Consider the following 23,900-nt stretch of genomic DNA (forward strand, 5'->3'; position numbering starts at 1 on the left):
TTCTGGTCTGCTAGTAGTTCCTGATACATGGCAGGTTATTTCATTACCACGTCAATAATTGAAAACTAGAGAGGAGTGATTATGACCTTATTGCATTACTTTTAAATTTATTAAGGCTAGTTTTATGATCTGGCATATAGTCTATTTTATTGAATGTTCCTGGTGCACTTGAAAGAGAAGATATATTCTGAGTTTGGTTAAAGTGTTCTATAAACATCATTTAGATCAAGTCAGTTAATAGGGTTGTTCGAGTCTTCTATATTCTTAATGATTTTCTGTCGACTTATTTTATCAGTTACTGAAAGAGGCATGCTGAAATCACCAACTCTAATTATGGATTTGTCCATTTCTTCTTTAGTTATGTCAGTTTTTGCTTCATGTATTTTGGAACTCTATTATTAATTATATACACATTTAGGATTGTCTTCTCTATTAATTGACCATTTCATAATAATGGAATATCTTTCTTTATCTTTGGTGATATTCCTTGTCCTAAAGTCTACCTTGCGTGATATTTATTTAGCTACTCCAACTTTTGTATGATTACTATTTGCATGATATATCATTTTCTATCCTTTTACATTTAACCCATCTGTATCTTTATATTTAAAGTGTGTTCCTGGTAGAAAGCATATATTTGGGTATATATATTTTTTATGCTGTCTGATAATCTCTGCCTATTAATCTGTATGGTCAATACATTTACATTTAATATAATTATTAATATCACTGTGTTTATGTCTGTAGTCTTATTTGTTTTCTGTTTCATCTGTCCTTTGTTCCTTTAATCTCTTTTCCTGCCTTCCTTTGGATTAAGTATTTTTTTTTTTTTACAATTCCATTTTATCTCATGTATTAGCTTATTAGATAAACTTCTTTATTTTAGTTTTCAGTGGTTGCTATAAGGTTTACAGTATGCATCTTTAACTTGTGACAGTCTAGCTTAAAATGATATTGTATATATTCCTGTATAATGTAAGAACCTTACAATAGCATACTTACATTCTTCCCTCTCATCTTTTGTTTTATTGTTGTCATACATTTTCCTTCTACATATGTTATAGATCTGACCTTACATTGTATTATTTTTTTCTTCAAATAATCAATTATATTTTAAGGAAAATAAACTAGAAACAATGTCTTATCTATTTTCATTCTGTATTTCACAGACAGTTCTGCCACTCTTCATTCCTTTATGTAGATCTGAGTTTCTATCTGGTATCGATTTTCTTTAACCTAAAGAACTTCCTTTAAATATTTCTTGTAGTGCAGGTTCTCTTCAACTTGATTCTTTCAGATTATGTTTGTCTAGTAACATCTTTATTTTACCTTCATTTTTGAAGGATATTTTCATGGGATACAGAATTCTAAGATGATAGGTCCCCCCCACTCCTTCGGTTTTCTTTTTTTTTTTAGCACTTTAAAGATGTCATCTCTTCTCATATGGCTTGAACTGTTTCTGATGAGAAGTCAGCAATCATTTTAAACTCTGATCCCCTCTATGTAACATGCTTTTCTCTCTGGCTACTATTAAGGTTTTTTCCTTTATCATTGGTTTTCAACAATATGATTATAATGTACCTTGGGGTTATTTTATGTTTATTTTGTTTGGGATTCATTGAGATTCTTACATTGTAAATTGATATTTTTCATCAAATTTGGAAAATTGTGGGTCTTCATTCATTCACATATTTCTCTTGATTTATCCCTTCACCATTTTGGGAGTTTCTTCTGTAGTATATCACATTATATTGTCCCATATGTCATTGAAGCTCTCTGATAATTTTTTAACCATTTTATTTTTCCTTTCTGTGCTTCAGATTGGTAGTTCTTATTGACATTATTTCTATTTCACTCATCTTTTTTTTTTTTTACTGCAGTGTCTAATCTGCTATTAGCCCATACAGTGAAATTTTCATTTCAGATATTGTAGTTTTCAACTCTAGAGTCCTATTTGGTTCTTTTTTTTTATAGTTCCATTTCTATTCTCATGGTGTTCATGTTTTCTTTAAATCTTGAATATACTAATAATATCTGTTTTAAAATCTTTGCCAGCTTTTTCTGCCATCTCTGTCACTTCTATATTTGTTTCTATTGGGTGATTTTCCTTGTGTCTTTGAGTCATATTTCCCTGCTTCTTTGATTATCTGAGAATTTTTGACTGGATTCTAGATATTAGAATGTGACATTGTTGAATATTGTAATTTGGTTATCTTAAAGCGTGTTAGGCTTTGTTCTGGCTGTTAATTTATATGTAGATCAGCTTGATCATTTCAAGACTTGTTTTTAAACTTTGTATGTATCTAAAGTAGCATTTCCTATAGGGCTAGTTTGGCTCTACTTCTAAAGTGTGGACTTTTTCTGGTCTCTGAATACTCAATGAAGTCTTTTCACTCTGGCTGATCAGAATGTCTCCCAGCCCTGTGTGATCTCCAGCAGGTGTTATGTTTATTCTTTTTTGGTAGTCGTTCCTTCTCTAGTACAGTAGTGTTCTCTGCCCATCCTCATCAAGTCTCCCTTACCCTTGTTCAGATTAGTATTCAGCCAAAAACTCAAGGAGACTCCACTATGGATGTCTGGAACTATTTTTCTGTGGGGCTTTCTCTTCTCTGATACTGTACCCCATAAATCGAAACTGCCTCAGCCTCCCTGATCTTGCATCTCTCTCTCTTCAGCTCTGTAAGACTACAGTACTCTGCATAATTTCCCCCTCCCTGAACTTTAATGGGGAATGTGCCTCCACACACAAAACTGGTATGACTATAGGGCTCACTTTGTTTTCTTTGTCTCAGGGATCACAGCCCTGTGCTGCCTGTTGTCCAGTGTCTGAAAACAGTTGTTTCATATATTTTGTGTAGTTCCCTAGTTGTTTACAGATGGAGGGCTAGTCTAGTACCAGTTACTCCTTTATGGCCAGAAGCAAAAGAATTCCCTAATATAGCTTTTATAGATGGATGAGGGGTATTTGGTTGCCATTCTTTAGTTAATAGACTTTTGAATTTGTGTTCATTTTTTTCTTGGGTGTTGCATTTAAAAAGTAACCTTTCTTAATTCAAGGGCAAAATTTTATATACATAAATATCTATATAAAACCATGAGGTAGCTGTCTAAGTTTAATTAGTCATACAGACTTGTTTGTGGGTTGTTTTTAGAATTCTTGTATGTATGAGAGACATTTATATGCTGAATTTGTATGTAGTCTGTTTCAACTAAAGAAAGTTATTACAATTGTGACCTACTTTTTTCCATTGTATTTTATTCACTAATAGCCAAGTGTTTTGATAGAGTGTAAAGCAACATTTTACTAGTTTCTCAAATCCCTTGCTATGTTCTCTTGCAGAATGACATTTTTCACTATTTATGTCATAGTACAGAATATAGAATATGAAAATATAATTGTCCACTTCTCTTAACTGCAGTTACAATTTGAATAGTCACACAAGATACATTTCTTTTTCCCCAGACATAAGTGAAGCCTCTTTTGAGTTCAGAGCAAAAATTAAGGACTGTTTTCGATTGAGTCCCCAGGACACTCGGTTTTTCATTCTAGGTAGCACTATCTCATTTTTACATTTCCTGTGTTGCCTCTGTAGACGGTTAGAAAAGCAATACTTCATCAAAACGAAGGGTTCCTGCCAGCACCCCTCTGTGAGATGGTTATTAAAAGCATGTCCTTTCCTCTCCAATTCAGAGTGCAAGATTTTCACTGAGGTTATATGCTTGAGTTCTTCTGACACAAGGGAGAGGGGAGCGAAAACAGCTCTCAAACCTGGGTTTATAGCCTTCGGTATCATTTGGTATTTCAGTGAACTAGGTGAGGTGGTTCTTAATCTTTTTCTACCTCTGTATCATTAACGTGGTTGATCGTCAGTGAGAGCCGCAGTCAAACAAAAATGGAAACTTTGTAATTTATGTATAGCTTTAAAAAGGCAAAGAAATGAAGGATTATTGCAGTTGGTGCAGTCTCTGATACAATTAATATCAAATGCATATAAATCCTATTAGAGATCTGTCATGGGTGAAAAAGGAATATGAAAAATGTGTGACCTATCTTTATTAGATTCAGTTAGAGAGACACCATACAGAGCTAAGGAGCTTTACGAACTGCATATTAATCATAACCAGTCTTCTGAGATAAACCTATTTCTTGTAACTTATCAAAGCTGTACAGAAGATTAGTCATTCCCTTTGGTAAAAGAATGTTTTACATATTGTTCTGAGTTTTGAACATCACAGCTTTAAAAACTGATTAACAGATATTTTAATACTAAAATATATCTCATTGAATTATATAGCTTAGGCAGCTATTATCCTGTAATGCCACCTCAATAGGGAGATGGGCTCTTTGTCAAAATCTCTACATCATTGTTTTGTTGCATATTGAACAAGACACTCTAGGGAGTTATATTAGAGACCAGACAAAAGAACTTTACTACAGCGAGCAATCATTAAGTCATGCAGAAATATTTCTTTCTTAAATCTTTACTTTAAGCAACAATTGGTAGTTGCCAGCACCATTTTTTTAATGTCACTTTCAATTCCTGAAGTCTTTTATCTCTGAAAAGGAACAGAATTAGCTTATGGGGATGGTTAAGACCATCATGTTAATGCACAGTATTACTAAAGATAGGGGATGTATAACAGCTATAATCTGACAAAGGTAATTAAGATAGTATTTTAAAAACATGTGAGAAGGTTTCATAAGATTATGAAACTTTTAGATAAAACATAAAGAGTAACAGGTTTAAGATGTATTTTCTATTGTTGGTTCACAAAACTTAGAGTTGTTGAGTGATTTAAACATTTAGTTTCTGACCTCCTGTTGTCACTTGTGAGTGCCCACAATGTATTAAGTCTTGTCGATAAAAATATAAAATCACATCATGATGAAGATATGTAATAATATATGTCATTTTATTACTTCATTTTCATTTTTCTAAAACAATAGGCTTATTTAAAAAGTTAAAAAATATGGAAGTATACCCATTAAAAATAAAATCTCTCATTCTTCCCATCCTATACTCTAGGGGTAACTACTGTTAATAATTTGGTGTATAATCCTTCTGCATATCTTTAAAAAAACTCATTTATTGAAGGAATACACATAAAAGTGCACAAATTATAAGCAAGCAGTTCAATGAATTATCTCAAAGGCAATTCACCCTCATAACCAACACCCAATTCAAGAAGTAGAACATTGCCAGTTCTTCCCAATTCCTGTTGCCTTCCTCCTCCCCAAAGATAACTACTAATTTGACTGGAAGCACTATAGTTTAGTACTGCCTCTTTTGTTTTTTGGCCGCTGCATGGCCTGTGGGATCTTAGTTCCCCGACCAGGGATCGAACCCACAATCCCTGTAGTGGAAGCGTGGATTCTTAACCACTGGACCACCAGGGAAGTCCCTAGTACTGCCTATTTTTGAACTTTATATGAATTGAATCATAGAGTATCTCTTTTTCTGATTCTGGGTTCTTTCACTCAACCCCTTGTTTGTGAGACTCATTCACAGTCTTGAATGTAACTGTGGTTTTTCATTTTTTTGTTCTATAGCCCAGGTTGGCAAACATTTTCTGTAAAGGGCCAGACGGTAAATATTTTAGACTTTGTGTATATGATTGTAGTCCCTGCCACAACTGCTCAGTTTGACTATTGTAATACAAAAGTAGCCATAGACAGTATACAAATGAATGTGGTTGTATTCCAATAAAACTTTATTTACAAAAATAGGCTGCAGGCCTGATTTTGCCCATGGGCCATAGTTTACCAACCCCTGCTGTACAGTATTCCATTATATAAATATATCAAAATTAACTTACCCATTCAAATATTGACAGACCTTTGTGTTTTGGCAATGAATACTGTCATACATGTGTTTTTGTATACATGTGCATGCATTTCTGTTTGGTATATAGAGTTGCCTCCTCAAAGGTTACATACCTAGGTTCAACATCAATAGTAATGCCAAATGGTTTTCCAAAGTGGTGGATTAATTTACACTCCTACCGGTAGTTACACTCATCATCAGTTGTTATTGTCAGTCTTTTTAAGAGATATTTTCCTTACTAAATTAAGTTATACATAATACATGATGATATTTTCATTAAAAAATTAAAACATTAGAGACTCCATATATCAACTTATATTATCTAATCACAAAAGTCCATATAGAAAATTTTGCATAATATGTTAGCCTCTCATTTAACCACTTATTTTCCTTAATCCTCATATGCTAAAGGAGCAACACAGCATACATTGTGTAAATTATGTATTGAACTGATTGAACTGACTTTTATTCTCAACAGTTATCTCATGGTAGCATTAGTGTGGCCATGCAGAACAAAGGAGAATACGTCAATCCTAGATAACATAATTTCTGCACATGTACTCTATTAATAGCCTTTTCTGAGGTTATCTATGACCTTTAACTTAGAGTCTAAATCCAAAGTCCTTTTCTCAAATGTCATCTTCTTGAAATTCTTTTTTGGCATTTGGTATCAACTACTATCCATTCTTTCTTGACTCTCTGGTGCTTTCTACCTATCTGTACCCTGTTTCTATTTCCTAGCTTCCCATTTTCCTGCCTCAATAATTTTGCCTAGTTCCTGGGTTTTTGTTCAAGGCCTTTATTCTCCTGCTGAAATTTGCCTGCTGTGATGAGTTCATATTATCATCCTTCTGTGTATGCTCTTTTTTTAAATTTATTTATTTATTTTTGACTGCGTTGGGTGTTCGTTGCTGTGCGTGGGCTTTCTCTAGTTGTGGCAAGCAGGGGCTACTCTTCGTTGGGGTTTGTGGGCTTCTCATTGCAGTGTCTTCTCTTGTTGCGGAGCACGGACTCTAGGCGTGCGGGCTTCAATAGTTGTGGCGCGTGGGCTCTAGAGCACAGGCTCAGTAGTTGTGGCACATGGGCTTAGTTGCTCCGCGGCACGTAGGATCTTCCCAGACCAGGGCTCGAACCCTGGTCCCCTGCATGGTCAGGTGGATTCTTAACCACTGCACCACCAGGGAAGCCCTATGTGTATGCCCTTAAATTTACATCTTTGATCCAGACTTCTCACCTGCCTTCTGGTCTTATATTTCCAGATACCTAGAAGGTATGATTATTTCATCTCATCTTCTCAAATTTAAATATCTAAAGTGAAACTCATAATGTTCACCATTTATTTTCTCTTTTCTCCTTCCCCCCAAAGTCCCAACCTCTTCTTTACTCCATTTAACAAACACAGAGTAGATAGGAGTGTTTTATTAGGCTTTGATAACTAGGAAGGAATAGAACAATTTCTTATTTGGTTAAATGAAAGGAAAGGGAAGGAATGGCACATTTTATAAAACTCGTATTAGGAAAGAAATTTATAACTTATTCAAAATGATATGGAGTACTGTTAACTTGGATATTTGTTCACCAAATATAACTCGTTTTACAGCCACAGTTTGGGGTAATTAAGCAAGTTAATTTTGGAAAATAGTATAAGAGTAGTGCTAGATCATTCTAATTGAACAATGATCATAGTTCAGTTCTCTCTACTGTTCCAAAAATAAAGTTATAAATATATGCTAAAATTTAAAAATAATTTATTCAGCATAAATAAGTGATAACTATCATCTTAAAAAAGGGATTGCTTCTGGGTGGTTAAGAAAAAGCATGTCTTTCCAGTGAGGCACTAATATTCTCTGAATCTAAATGGAGTTAGTTTAAAACTTTTGAGAAAAGCACATAATTCATAAGCGTGTCATTTCCAAATGTGGAAGCCCTTAATCTCATAGGGAATGGGGAGAGTCACTGAAATTCTTTAGTATCCTTGATATACTGCCAACATGTAGGGTACTTAGGTGAATTTGCTGGTAAACTAACATAGGTAAAATAACATATATTTGGGTGCCTGCTATGATGCAGGCATTATTGTAGCAGCTTGTAAGGACAAAGAGAAAAAAAATACACACATGTATGTTCATGTACATACACATGCATATATGTACACACACATATAGATAGATAGATAGACAGATAGATAGATAAAATCCCAGGTGTAAATGCTGTGGTGAAAAGAATGGAAATAGACCAGGGTAGAGAGTACCAGGGGTGAGGTTTACAATTTGAAGTAGGATGGTCAGGATAGGCGTTGTTGTGATATTTGAGTGAAGATGAGGACAAGGTAAGGGAGTGAGCCAAACAAACACCTGATACAGTGTTTATCTAGTAGGTTTTTAATTTACTTCTCACTTCATTCCTGAAAGGATTTGGTGCCTAAATTAGTTAGTAGATCAAAACTGAAGTAAAACATGATACAGTGACATTTTCTGCCTTTGATAACATAAGGGAACCATGCTAGGGAAAACGTAGTTTACTCTGGGGAAGTGGTCTGCCTAGACTTTCGTTTTACTGTCAGTGTGCTCTCTGGGGTTCCATGCTGCCCACAGTCGTCACTGAGGGTAGGTATGTCACTGTAATGTTTCCTCGCCTGATGAAGTTGACTTAGCTTGGAACATCACCTCAGACCCTGAACCTTGTTCTTTTGGAGTGCAGATTTTCTAATCTAAATATCCAATGAAAAGGAATGCCAGAAAGTTTACTGGAAACGCCTACGTAATGTGAAGCCATTGTAACAGTGGTTGTTTGGAAATAATTCTTCCGATGTTATTATCTGCTGAGTGAAATAATGCTGAATTTCTGGTAAAGGTGAAGGCAGATAAGACCTAAAAGTAGTCCTCAAATCACACAGTATAGGAAATTACCTATTCCAGTTATGTAGCATCTGCTCTGGTTGCTGACTTTCCCCATTATTCACCATCACTGTAATTGAGAAACCTGGAATATCTAGAAAGTGAACTCTGAATGGATGGCTCTTAGTTTGTTATGTTACTGCTAAGTATCATTGGAATAAATAGAGGTGTTGTTTTCCAGGATGTTTGGTGATTATTCTACACAGAAACCTAATAATTGTATCCTGACTTTCCAACTCAGTATTCAGAATTCTAGAATCTGTTTGGGGAATTTTCCTTCTACTTTTATGTAGTTTTATAGATAAATCTTCAGTTTTCCAATATGGCAACGTATCACTAATATTAAAGTGAGAACACACAGGGCTTGTAATTTGAAAAATTAAGGATTAGCTATTAATTTTATAGGTTCTAACTATGTATGATCCAATGTACCTTCACTTAGTTTCCTGGCTTCTGGTTTCTGTTAAACTGGAATTGCCACTTTAACATTAAATGTTAAATGTCATATGTTTGTTTAGCTGATTGTATATATTTAACTCTCGCAACAAGGAAGGAGAGGTATTGACATCCTGGACTCATTAGTGAAGGAACCAGGTCAATAATAATCCAGCTGGGCCAGTGGGCAACTTTAAGTAAGGAAGGGAGTATAGGTAAATGTCATTGGTTTAGGCACCAAGGTTTCAGTGTTGAAGAGGAATCATTGATAGTCTAGGAAATTGAGAACCAGAGTCTGGGACCCAGGAACAGCATCTGGGCTAAGAAAAAAGTCCTAAATAGATGTCAGATATGCTCGGCAAAGGAAAGAGGATACCAGGAATTCATAAAACTTGATATGGAGCTAAAGGTTTTATAGACCATGAGCTTTTCTGCTGAGAAGCATATCAGCGCAGAAAGGACACTTAGAGGGACTCTGGTCCACGAAGCTCAGATTGGGAAGGAGGCCGCTCCTACATCTACTGTCCACCACAGGTGAGATTTGGTGTTGCAGAAAAACAACAAAATCTCCTTGTGGACCTTAAAAAATATGTGAGCCCTTTATGAGGTCCATGTTTCATGTAAATTAAAAATAACGTATCTCAAAGCACAATCGGTTTAAAAATTGTATAGTTTTTTGCCCACTCTTAATTGGGAAGATTTAGTTTCTTGACCTTTTGTATTACATATCACTCTCATTCCTAGATACTTTAATAGAGATGCCATCCTTCCCACTCTCTCCTATCTTCACAATGGGGCTGATTTAACAAATACTCAATAGATAGGCAAAAATCCCACCAGCATTGATTGGTAACTCAAAGGAGGTGTGGATATGGAATAAAGAATAGAATTATAAAATTTACAAAATGCCATCAATTGCACCAGTACCTGTATTACTCTAAAGACTAATCATTGTTCTGCATTTATAGTGGCAAAAGATTTTCTATTAGGCAAAAGAAAAAAAAAATGAATGTGCATTCTTTCCTCATCCCACCTCCTATTTTTTTAAAATATTTTCTTTCTTGCTTGCTTTCTTACTTTCTTTCTCTTTGGCTGCATTGGGTCTTTGTTGCTATGCACGGGCTTTCTCTAGTTGCGGCGAGCAGGGGTCTACTCTTCGTTGTGGTGCGCAGGCTTCTCATTGCGGTGGCTGCTCTTGTTGTGGAGCATGGGCTCTAGGCGTGCCGGCTTCAGTAGTTGTGGCATGCAGGCTCAGTAGTTGTGGCTTGTGGGCTCTAGAGCGCAGGCTCTGTAGTTGTACCTCACCAGCGTAGTTGCTCTGCAGCATGTGGGATCTTCCCGGACCAGGGCTCAAACACATGTCCCCTGCATTGGCAGGCGGCCTCTTAACCACTGTGCTACCAGGGAAGTCCCCACACCTCCTATTTTGAATGTATGTGCAAGGCTGGTTTAAATCTTGCTCAAAAGTTTACAGTAAAAAAATGTATGTGCTTCACATAGACATGGTAATGCCTAATTGCCCATTAAAGAAGACATTTCACATTTTCAACATGAACGGTTTCCTAACTCTAAGCATTTTTATTAAGCCATTTATTCAACAGAGGAGGGCTGGCACAGCAAGCATTAGTGTAGATGTTTTTCAACTACTACTGTGTCAGGAATGTCCATAGAAATACATTTGAAATACCACATTGAGGAAAAAATTCTTTAACGGAAATCCAAATAACACCAAAAAATGATCATTACCATTGGACTATAAGATTAGTCTACAGTTTGATTTTGTGACTATTTAAGGATATCACCCTTTAAAGGTATCTTACCATTTTCTCTTAAATTTTCTTCTATTGATGATTGTTTTAAATTACACAATGCCAGGGATCTTCACTTTATCCTCTTTCATCACTTAAAAGTGGCTTCTTACACTACCTTGAACAGTATCATGTATTTTATTTTGTTTTTTTGTGGTACGCGGGCCTCTCACTGTTGTGGCCTCTCGCATTGCGGAGCACAGGCTCCGGACGCGCAGACTCAGCGGCCATGGCTCACGGGCCCAGCTGCTCCACGGCATGTGGGATCTTCCCGGACCGGGGCACGAACCTGTGTCCCCTGCATCGGCAGGCAGACTCTCAACCACTGCGCCACCAGGGAAGCCCTATTTATGTGTTTTAAAAGTACTTAAAGATATGCTTGGTAAAGATGTTATTAATTGCTTATTGCATATTTCATTGATTGTTATATCAAATAAAAGAGTAAATTATTAAGTTTTTGGACACCCAGACACAAATGATGTTTCCTGATATTCCGTGGTGTCCTTTGGGTATTTGATGTAAACAAGATCTCCATCTCTCTCTCTGTCTCTGTCTCTCATTGTGGTTTTGATTTGCATTTTCCAGATGATTAGTGATGTTGAGCATCTTTTCATGTGCCTGTTGGCCATTTTCATTTCTTCTTTGGACAAATGTCTATTCAGTTCTTCTGCCCATTTTTAAATCAGGTTTTTTGCTTTTTTGATGTTGAGTTGTATGAGCTGTTTATGTATTTTGGATATTAACCCCTTATTGGACATATCATTTGCAAATACTTGGGTGACGAGAGGGAAGTGTGCTGATGGGAAGGGCCTATTGTTTCTTTAAGTAAGTTTCTGCCCTTTTTTCTCTCTCTTACCCCTTGGGACTGCTTTAATACATTTATTAGTCTTCTCGTTTATATCCCTTAGGTCCCTTAGGCTTTCTTCACCCTTTTTTATTCTTTTTTCTTTTTGTTCCTTTGATTGGGTAATTTCAAATGACTTGTCTTCGAATATGCTATTCTTTCTTTTGCTTGATCAACTCTGTTGTTAAACACCTGTAATGAAATTTTAGTTCAACTGTTGCATTCTTCAGGTCCCAAATTTCTGTTTGGTTCTTTTTTATATTTTCTACTTCTTTGTTGAAATTCTCAATTTGGTCATTTTTCTGAGCTTGTTGAGCATATTTTTGATAGCTATTTTGAATCCTTTGTCATTAAATTCATATATCACTTTCTTTTTAGAGTCAGTTTCTGTAGATTTTTGTTCCTTTGGGCCATTTTTCCTTGGTTTGTGTGTATGTGTGTGTGTTCATTGAACTTTGTGTTGTTATCTGTGCATTTGAAAAAAAAAAAAACACAAGTCTCCAAGTCTTTAGAAACTGGGAAAGGCCTTCACCAATCAGCCTTGCTAGAGATTCTGGGGGCCTCTCAAACCTTTTTTCTAGACATGTATTTTCTGGACTTGTGTGTGTAGATTTTTAATTGAGGGACTTTTCCGTTTTTTTTTTTTTTTCAGGAACTTTTAATCTCTTACTCCCTCTGATATCTGTCTGCTGTTCCGTGGGTTCTGTGAAGCAGCAGCATGTCACTCAGCTCTTTTTTTGTTCTCAATGGCCCCCAGCTACCTAGAGTATTCCACGTCTCATCAGTTCTCCAAGTCAGGCCCCACTCCCTTGGGCTGCCTCACCCAAAAAGTCAGAACATTGGATATATGGTCCAGTCTTCTCTTACCCTCCCCAGGGAGAAGCCAGGACCCGGGCATTTCCTCCAAACTTCATGGCTCTGTGTGGGGGATGGGTGTGTGTGTGTCTATGGTACTCACCTGGAGTGCAAAGCCTCTTAACTGGTTTCTGGATTTCTGACCAAGAAAATTGGTCCAGGTATTGTTGTTGAATCAGTGTCTCTGTGGGAGGAAGAGGAGTCTGAGGCTTCATAGTTTACCATCTTGCTGACATTGTTCCCTTATATGGCTGTGTTTTTTATCAGTGTGTGAAGTGATAGGAAATTAATTGAAGATGGAGAATAATGGTGCTTTTACTATTTATTTTTGTAAATTTCCAAATCATCAGATAAATATACCATATTTAAATGCAAACAAAGACATTAGCTTTTGACATATTGGGGACTATTTTTGTAACAAAGGAAAGTTGAATACCGTATTCCCTTGAAAATTAGTGAAGTGTGCTAGTATATTAAAAGCTGTAAAAAGTCTGTTGTTTAACTTTTTAAAAAGCAATATTTCTCAAACCTGCGTTATCAAGGAACCCCTTTTGGGATAAAGGGAATAATAACCACTAACATTTTGAATCAAGGCACTCCTTTTTTATTGTCTACAGCTAGGTAAATGCTGAATGTATGTTTAAGTATAAAATAGCCCTGATTCACATATGGCTATTTAAATTTAAATTAATTTAAATTAAATAAAGTTAGATATTTAGTTCCTCAGTCACATTAGCCACATTTCAAGTACTGGTAGCCACAAGTGGCTAGAGACTACTGTTATCAGACAGGAAACATAGAATAAAACATTTTTTATCATCATAGAAATTTCTAGTGTATAGTGCTAGTATAAATTAAACTTACTCAGTTTTGATACTTATTAGTAATTTTAAATGTCAGTCTTGCTATTTGCTTGTTTATCCTTTCAAAAACATATCTGCCCTTAATGAACAGCCTAGAAAATATGAACTATGGGCTCTGGAAAGAGGATGCAATTTTAATCTGCCAAGTATCCAAATTTTATCAAAAGCCCTATCAAGTAATACTATCTTTCTGGGAGCCTATTTGAAGGAATAGTAGTCCATCCATCCTTCTAAATCAAGGATCAGCAAATTGTGGACTGTGGGCCAAATCTGGCCTGCCACCTGCTTTTCTAAATAAAATTTTATTTAACCCTAACTATGTCCGTTTCTTTACATATCTTCTATGACGGTTTTCATGCTACAGTGACAGAGTTGAGTAGTTGCTACAGAGACTGTATGCCTTGTAAAGCCTAAAATATTTATGATTATGAGTATTATTTTTAACACAGTACTACAGACAATTTACCATGAAAGACATTGACTACAAATCAACCCAATTTGGTATGCAAGATGAAATCAATTTTCCGTATCCTATGTATAACCGTGGATCAATCCATACCCATAAACGAGTTACGTACTTGGATCCATTTTCTTGCTTATCCCCTGTGTCCCAGGAGAATTGTTTTTTACTGATTTGTTGTTCGTTTTTAGATTACCCTGAGGAATATTACAAGAACTACTCATCTAAAAATCTGTTACTACTTTTAATATAGCAATGCTATTGTAGATATGGTTCACTATATCATTGGGTGCATTTTATGAAAACCCACATGAACCATTTTTTTCAAGTGTAAATGCTAGAAAAAACTTTGCTTCCTTGAAAAGTAACTAACTGTACTTTCTTTCTTTCTTTCTTTCTTTTTGTTTTTTTTGATTTGGCCACCAGAAAATACAGTTAAATCTTTTTTGTAACATTTTTCTTAATCTTGACCTGTTCTGATTTACATTTTTTCCTATTCCTGTTTTCTATTTTTTTTCTATTGTTTTCATAATCTTGCAAGACACTTCAAATTCCATAAGGACAAAGCAAAGTATAAGTAAACATTAGTGATTTATAACTGTTCAAATATTTTTACAAAATTCATGTAAGTGATCAATATCCTAGGCTGCCCATTTTTCTAGGGCATTTGATATTTGAGTCATTTTACCATTAGATACATTCCTAGTATCAATGATACGTTTTCTAAACTGTCTGTAAGCTCTTTCTTGCTCAATTACCTTATGATCAATAGCACATGGTATAGAATTCCTTAGAAGTAGGAATATAAAATCTAACTGTAGTCTGTGTTTCTCCATATGGCTTCAGAAGCAGAACAAACCTGTGCAATTAAGTATGTTTGTTTCTAAGTCAGTATTTGAAACTTACTATATAATCATTCATTTACTCTTCCATTCATTGATTCATTTAAGAAACATTTAGTGGATGCCTGCTGTGCACTGAGCTCTCTTCTAGGTGCTGGAGAAACAGCAGTGAACCAAAGAGACAAAAAGTTCCTTCCCTCAAAGAACTTACATTTTATTGAGACTAAACTTCAATGCCAGTTCAATAAACTCTTAATTATTGAGATGATTAATGGGAAAGATTGTCTCTTCGTGCCTTCTCCTCACATACACCAAAGTTGCTTCATTTTCTGGTTGAGAACCATGGCCTTGTTTGCTGTGGCAATAAAAGAGACAAGTACGCCAGATCCAACTGGAGGCAGAGGCATGGACTCTTGTTCAACCTCATTGTATTGAGGAATATGGGCAAGAGAGAGCTGATTAGAAATATAGTTAGTTGATCCTAAAATATTCTGGGAGGGGGTTTGTGTTTCAACTAAGACATAGTTGAAGACATACTCTTTGAGATCTAATCTATTCTTAGAGGTAATCAGAATCATTCATAGGTGATTGGTTTTAAAAATAAAAATGCAAACCAGTTAAATGTATTTGCTAAAAAAATATCCATTGGACACGTAGCATGTAACAGTGTTCTAGGTGCTGCGGATAGAAGAGTGAATAAAAGGAACAAAAATCCCTGCCCTCATGGAGCTTGCAGTGAAGATTAGTGACCAAGTGAACAAATAATTGATTAAGAAAACAAGACAATCATAAATGATATGGAGACAAAGTAGAGAGGTATGATAGTGACAGAGTGACTTTTTTTTTTTATTTTTGGAGCAGAGAAAGGTTTATTGCAGGGCCAAAGAAAGAGAACAGGTGGCTTGTGCTCAAAAACCCCTGAACTCCCAGAGTGAATCTTTTAACTTGATATTCAAGGAAGGCTTTTCTTTCTTTTATTTTCTTTTCTTTTTTTTATGAGCCCAATTCTTGCATCTCCTCATATCTAGAAAAGCACTAAATTTCTTCATGGTGATGTCTGCTTCTTGTGACTCATAACCCTCACAAGACCTTCTGCAAAAAATGTGTGCTTGATTACATGTACTCCCTCTTCACCAAAACCTCATATATACTGACCTCCCCCCCGCCCCGCCACCTCTTTGGAGCACTTTCTCAGAGCTATCTGAAATGCTGTCTCCTGGGCTATAGTTCTCATTTTGAAAGAAGGCTTTTCTAAAGTAGTGATTTGTATTCTGAATCCTTAATGATATGAAGAAAACAGCCATGGGACCATCAAGCCAAATGCCCTTCCATGCTAAGGGAGCAGCTAATACAAAAACCTTAATGTTGGAAAACTCGGCATGGTGGAAAAACAGGAAGAAAGTCAGTTTTGCTGTGAAGTAGTGTGAGGGCCAAGGGATATGGGAAGGGAGCACACAGGGAAGCAGGGGCCAGATCAAGTATAGTTGTTTATGTGTACCAACTGAGTGAAACAGCTTTCTATCTTTAAAATAAAAACACTTCCTGAGTAGCCCTGAGAACTTTCCAGCTGCTTATAAGCCAGAAGGAAGTCATAATAATTTAGCCTTCACTTAGTCAACACAGGCAAACTCATGTTCCAGTCTTTCATTTTAACTTATTTGTTTTATATTCTCCTTGGCTCTTTTTTCCTTTTGGCTAAACAGCAGAACCCATTGACTTTTTGCTTTACTCTAGATTTCAATCATTGACTTCCTTGCATATGTGCACACAGAGGGAGTTGTGACAGCCCTTGAGCTGGGGCAATGAAGGCAGAAGAGAGCTTTTGAATAGCTGGATGGGTAGGTGATCAATGATGGTCATGTCTACATCTCTCAGGTGAATGCATCAAACATTTAACAATTTTGAACTTGTGAAAAAAAATTGGAATTAAAGTCGATTCTCTAAAGAATATATCGACAGCTTTTAAAATAGTATTTTTTGTTCTTTTAAGTTACCTTTTGGCCAAAGTGCAAGTTTTCAATCTTAAATCTAGCATCAATCACCCTCCCATAATTTTAAGACTGGGGTTTTTATTTGGCTCTATTATATAGCTTTTATTGCCTTTGAAAGTAAGAGACTGACTGTAACTCTGATAGTTTGCTGTCACTAATACAGGTATTGAGTCTTACTTTTAGCTCTTAAGAAAGTTATTTTCACCTTGGAAACACTTTAAAGATACATTGAGCTTTTTTTCTAAAGCTGTATAATCCATTTATATAAGACATTTACATAACACAAGTCTCCCACATACAAGGCTCACAACAGGCAAAATTCTATATGTCTGCTTTAGATTTTCCTGTAGAATACATTGTTTTGGCTGCTTTTAAAACATCAAAAGTCATTCTAGCTAGGTTGTGTTTTTTTTTGTCTTGACTTTTTGAAAGTTTCTATACTACTCTTTCCTAGGTTACATATATATTATAAAGTGCAGTTAAATCTCATGAACAATGGTCTTTTAGACCTGAGTATAAGAAACTGTCAAATTCACATTAAACTCTATTTCCTTGTATTGTCAATTTATTTCATGAATATCAAAAAAATTATTATATAATGATACAACTTTAAAACAAAGGAATATTGTGTTTGGTTTCCTGAATATTGTGTTCCTCTCTTCCCTACCTTCCCAGTACCCACTGGCTTGCTGTTGGATTGTGCATGAAACTAAAGGGAGCTTGAATACATGAATGGTCCCCTAGTATTGTTTGAATGAAAGGGACAGTGTTAAATCAAGGGTGGTTTTTATACCCTTGAGCACATATTATTTAAATGTTTAATCAGATAGTTAGGTTGCTACTGGTATATTTCTAAGAATGAAATGTGACAGATAGAGGAAGAGTTATGGCAAGAATCCTTTTCTAGTTTGAGAAGTTACGTTGGATACTCCAAATCAGAAGGGGAAAGTGTTGCTGGAGCAACTGACAAATTATTGAATGGAAAATATAAATTGATCCCCTACCTCACACCATACATCAAAGTAAAATTCAGAACACCTAAAGAATTAGGTGTAATTATATAGAAGACAGAAAAGAAAAAATATTCTTGACTATACACAAATTAGGAACTTTTGTAAGTCAAGAACACAGTATGCATTAGTAAAATGCAAATAATGAATTTAGAACAACTTTATAAAATTTTGATAATGGATTAATACTTTTCTGTATGTGTTCTTACTCAGCAAAAAGAAAAATAAATATCTTAATAGAAACATGAGCAAAGGTAATGAACATGATATTGACATAGCATAAGTTACATATATAATGTATGTGGTATGTATGGTATGTACGGGTGGGCTTAATGTGGGTGTGTATGGGCATGTATGGCTGTGCATTGGGTGTGTATATGTTCAGCCTTACTAGCGGTAAAAGAAATGCCTATTAAAAGAATTGTGCAATTTAATAAAAAAGATATAACATAATTATCTGATCAGTGAGGGTGCTGAGAAGCATGTACTTTCATTTCTTGATGGTTGATTTATAAAATAGTACAGCCCTCCTGGAAGGCAGTTTAGCAGAATGAAACATAAGTAATAAAAATGTTTATAATGACATCCAGCAGTTCTAATTCTGGATGGAATGTCCTCATGAAGCAGATGTATAAAGAAGATATCTGTACATGGACGTTCACTTCAGCATTATTTCTAATAGTGAAAATTTAGAGCATAGATGCCCAGTAATAAGAGTTTGTTAAGTAATTGTTACATGGTAATTAAAACTAATCTTCTATATATTTAATTATATGAAAAGATATTCATGATATATTAAGTGGTAAAAGCAGGATATGAAATGTATATACAACATATAGTATGACCTCAGTTTTGTTTAACACTGTATTGTACACAGGAAAAAAAAAACAAAACTGTGTTAAAATGTTAATAGTTCTCACTAAATGAGAAATGGTGGTGATTTTTATTTTCTTCTTTTATGTTAACTTTATTTTACAAATTTCCAACGAGTCTGTGTTAGTTTTGGAATGAGACAAAAGGAAAAAATGATCAAGAAGAAATTGGATTACATTATTTGTATTCTCAGTGTTCACAGTGTAGCATTCATTGATAGAATTAATAAACTCTTTGTATCTGCCTTGTTTATCAACTCAGAGTTTAGCAAGAAGAAATATTATTTAAATTTCATTTTATTTATAAAGAATGAAAATATATTTTCTGATTTTTTTTATGATGTGAGGGCAGAGGATGAAGGAGCCCACAGCAATTCTTTTACCTACCATTTCTTTTAGATATTAAAAAAGACAAATATGTCATATGTCCTGTTGATCTGACTAAGGGAAAACAAGAAAACAGATACGTAAATATCTCCACCTTTCCTTCCAAACCCTGACCTTCTGATCATATCTGGATTTTACCTTTAGACAAGGCATCATATTAGTAATTTATTTTGACCACATTTAGGGGGTTTTATATTTGGTGAGACTATAATGACAATGGATTTAATGGGAGTTAACATTTAGAAATAGATTTGTAGCCAAGTTTTTTGTTTTGTTAATAGACTGGGAAGCTAAAAATAATGCCTTGTAAGGGAAAAAATTGCAAACAGATGAAATTTAACTGAGCACCAGACATCCAGAGTTGAAGAGCACACATGGGGGAAATTGTATGTCCTTAAATTATCAACTTATTGGGACTGAAATGCTCTGGTACAGATGTGAAGAGTAAAATAAAAACAAGTCTGATATTTGGTAACATCTTCCCATGTGCTGTCTGTATTACAAGTAAAAGTCCCACGGTCCACACTCATGGCAATAAGCTCTTGAAAAACAAACAAATAAATGCTTCGCAATTTCAGTTTTAGATAAGGTATTCAGAAAGAGATGATAACATTGTGCATCACTGTAAGGGACAAATATACTAGTTTAATTTACCTACAGATGTTCATCAGGATGCTTTTCCCTCAAAGTGTTTTTGATGTGTTCTCGAAAGACCAATCTCATGATCTATTTAAGAAAATGTCAGTTAATTTGCATATGCAAACAATTGAGTCCATGGACCATATGATTTTATCCCCTGATTATTTATGTAAAGGTTTAAATTGAACATATACCACATATTACAAACCTATACTGCATATTAGCAAATGCATATTAGCAAAGACAATCGCTTTGCTTAGGCATATCTCTTAAAGTGAGACATTTAATCCTTTGGTAAGTGGTTGTTTATATGTAACTAAATAAGCTTTTCTCTCCCTCACAAGTATTAAATACTTTTCTAATCAGATAAAGCTTTCATTTTGAAAAAATCAAAATTTTGATGTAAATTGTTTGATTACTACATTTATTTTCTTTCTTTCGTTAAAAAAAAACTATTTTGCTAAAGAATATTGTCAGTTATATAGAGAACAGACTTGTGGTCACCAAGGGGGAGGGGGAGGGGGAGGGGGAGGGGGCAGGGTTGGATTGGGAGTTTGGGGCTAGCAGATGCACACTAGTATATATAGGTAGGATGGATAAACAAGGTCCTACTGTATAGCACAGGGAACTATATTCAATATCCTGTAATAAACCATGGTGGAAAAGAAAAAAGCAATAAATAAAAAATAAAACAATATGAATGGAGAGGGAAAAAGTATTGTCAGTTATATCTTCATGGAGGTTTTTAGGTGGAGTTTTTTTTATTGGCTGTGTTTATGTGGGTAGAAAATTATGCTAAATCACAAAACTAGAAACGAGCTATTTCTTGCTATGTAAGCAGGTCTAGTAGAAATCTAGATAACTATACTATTCTCTTAGATCAAATTTATCAGTTTTCTTTTGTTACAAAAGAACATGTTGTATTAGCTAGCCCGTAATGATGATTACTTTATGCTATACTTCAGTGTTCCACTGGCACCTTATACTTAATATATCTAATATAGATTCTGTCAGTTTTCCTTATTACCCATGTTAGCTTCCCCTCCTCTGCTCTTTCACATTAAAATGTGAAAAAATATATTTGCAACACGTGTGACAAAGGCCTCATGCTCTTAATATACAAAGACTTTACAAAATAAGTACAAGCAAACTAAAATCCCAATTTAAAAATGGCAAAACCTGGGACTTCGCTGGTGGTCCAGTGATTAAGACTCCATGCTCCCAGTGTAGGGGGCCCGGGTTTGATCCCTGGTCAGGGAACTAGATCCCACATGCCGCAACTAAGAGCCTGCATGCCACAACTAAAGATCCTGCGTGCCACAAAACTAAGACCCCGCGTAGCCAAATAAATAAATATTTTTTAAAAATGGCAAAACCCTTAAGTGGGCAGTTTACAGCTAAAGAAATATAAATAACCAATAAATATATAAAAGGTACTTTAAACAGAATTAAATAAATGTAGATTAAACTAGCAGTGGCATAACATTTAAAAAATGTAGCAAATTAAATTAGCAAGGGTTAAAACGTCTGATAATATGACAGTAGTGTAAGAGCTTGTATGGTAAACAAGCACTTTCTTCTACTCTTTTTTTTTTTTTTTTTTTTTTTTGCACGGTACGCAGGCCTCTCACTGTTGCCGCCCCTCCCGTTGTGGAGCACAGGCCCCAGACATGCAGGCTCAGTGGCCGTGGCTCACGGGCCCAGCCGCTCCGCGGCATGTGGGATCCTCCCGGACCGGGGCATGAACCCGCGTCCCCTGTATTGGCAGGCAGACTCTCAACCACTGCGCCACCAGGGAAGCCCTTTCTTCTACTCTTGGCACCAGTCTTTTCCCTGTCATCTTTTAGAAGTGAAATTTCATGATGTCTATCAAAATTTGTCCCAGCAATTCCAGTTGGGATTTATCCTATGCTTAATCCTATATAGACATAAAAAGATGCATGTACAAGAATACTGGAGGCAACGTGTCTATCAGGGGAGGATTGGTAAAATAATCTGCCATCACTCTTTCCCTGGCTCGGTGCACTCCAACCACACTAGCCTTGCTGTTTCTTGAATACAGGCAGTCATTTCCACTTCAGGGCCTCTGCATTAGCTAGTCCCTCCACTTTGAAAGCTTTTTCCCCAGATTTTTTACACGACCTACTCTTTCTTGTCAATTAGATCTCCGTTTAATTATCACTCCTCAAAGAAGCCTTTCCTAACTACCTACCATAAAGTCACTCCTTCTCCTCATCATATTACTATGTATTATTTTCATCATAGTAGCTACTAGTACTTGATATTTTCTTGCATATTTTTGTATTATCTGTTTCCCCAGAATAGGGAAAGGCAGTATATAACTTGTTGATTGAAAGCATTGACTCTGGAGCCACAGCTGGGTTCAAATTCTGGCTCTACCATTTACTATCTGTGGGCACTTGAGGACAATTTTAACTTAATCTTGATGTATTTCACTTTCATCACCTGCAAAACTGTGGGCGAGGATAGAATCTACCTCATAGACTTGCTGTGAGAATTAAATGAACTTTAACATTTCAAGCAGTATTTGAGACATGGCAGATACTCACAAAATACTTGTTGATCAAGTGAATTAAATTATCATTCATTCATGCAAAAGAATATTATAATATATCTGAAACATTGTAAATTAATAATACTTCAATTTTAAAAGGATTTTAAAAAAGAATCATAAAAAAAGAATATTATGAAACCATTTCAGTGAATGAGGTAGATCTGTGTGTTTATATATGAATGGACTTCAAGATGTGATGTTAGTGAGGATAGGCTAGTTACACTGAGATGTTAACTTCAGAATTTAACCTCAGTCTTTAAACAGCAAAGGCTTATTTCTTACTCATGCTCCATGTCCGTCACATGTCACTGAGGGTCTCTGTCCCATGTTATTCTTACTCAGGATTCTGGCTCTGCCATATTACAAAAGGAAGTAGAAGATGTACCATCCTTCACTCTACTTACATTGCATCAGCCAAAATAAGTCAGATAGTCACATCTAACTTCAAGGTCTAGGAAAGTACAATCCTATTATTTTACTCTAAAGAGAACTTGAAATATCCGTGATCAGTCATTAGTAACGGGAATATAATTGAGAAAAAAGGGACAAAAGAGCAGGTATGGTAAGAGCCTATCTTTTCAAAGATGTGTGTGTGTGTCTGTGTGTAAAGTTCTTGGATTTATATTATAAAAATGTGTGGAATGATCCACAAAAAACTCTTAACAGTGGTCTGCTCTGGGAAGTGGGATATTTACTTTTCACATCACACCTTTATGTACTGTTTGATATATTTTTCAATGTGCACATGTGTTACTTTCATGACTAAAAAAATTGTCTCTCAGCTTCCCCTCATCTATACTTTGACAATGTGCCATGACAAATGTTATTAAAATTGAGTCAATATGGGATGCCATATTGTGTATCTCACGGAGAAGGAAACTGATTTAGCAATGAGGAAAAAAAAAGGAGTAAATAGATGATTTTCTGCGTAGAGAAGTATAGAATGGGTTCTTTAAGGACCAGTGGCAGTACTAAAGTTCTATAAACTATCTGGTGGAGGGAGTTTGCATGGTAAAATTTCCAAGCTTACTAGTCTTCTGGGTAGGTATTAGCCAGGGAAGCAGGGGCAGATCACAAAAAGATTTTTATATCACTTTTCACTTGGTGAGAAACATGACACAGGGAGGTGATATATTTCTGATCTCTTAAAATTGCTGTTGGCAATCATTCCAGGGCTTTTCCCAGCTTGAAAATTCCTAACTTTCATACTTCTTAAAAAGTAATACATGAGAAGATACACCTGTGTATGATTTGCAGACAATCGAGGAAGCATTGATTTCAGGTAAAAATCACTTCTGTTTAGATTTTTTGTAATTTGTAACGACTTGGGTACATTATATGCCTAATTATTTCCCCTGTTGTTTACCTTTTTGGGGACATTTTTTGGAAATGCGTACTTTTTGAGGGGGAGACGCAAATCATGGAAGTTCTGTATGGAGGCATAGATTTAGCTTGTAAAGTAGATATAGTGGTAAGTTGAAGGACTTTTGAAATTAAAAAATTATTGAATAATTTACAGAGTGTCATAAGAGATTTATATACAGAAAACACTGTGAGGAAATTTGAAGGACAATTTTCTATTATACTTAATTGCTCT

General features: G+C 35.4%; 1 protein-coding gene across 1 annotated transcript in view; it reads left to right on the forward strand.

The window, feature by feature from the left end:
- Nucleotides 1-23,900, forward strand: part of DIAPH2 (diaphanous related formin 2) — an 888,726-nt gene that overhangs the window by 125,169 nt on the left and 739,657 nt on the right. The gene's annotated exons all lie outside the window — the stretch shown is intronic.

The sequence above is a fragment of the Monodon monoceros genome, unplaced genomic scaffold, assembly GCF_005190385.1.
Source record: "Monodon monoceros isolate NGI ecotype Baffin Bay Population unplaced genomic scaffold, NGI_Narwhal_1 Super_Scaffold_22, whole genome shotgun sequence".
NCBI lineage: Eukaryota > Metazoa > Chordata > Mammalia > Artiodactyla > Monodontidae > Monodon > Monodon monoceros.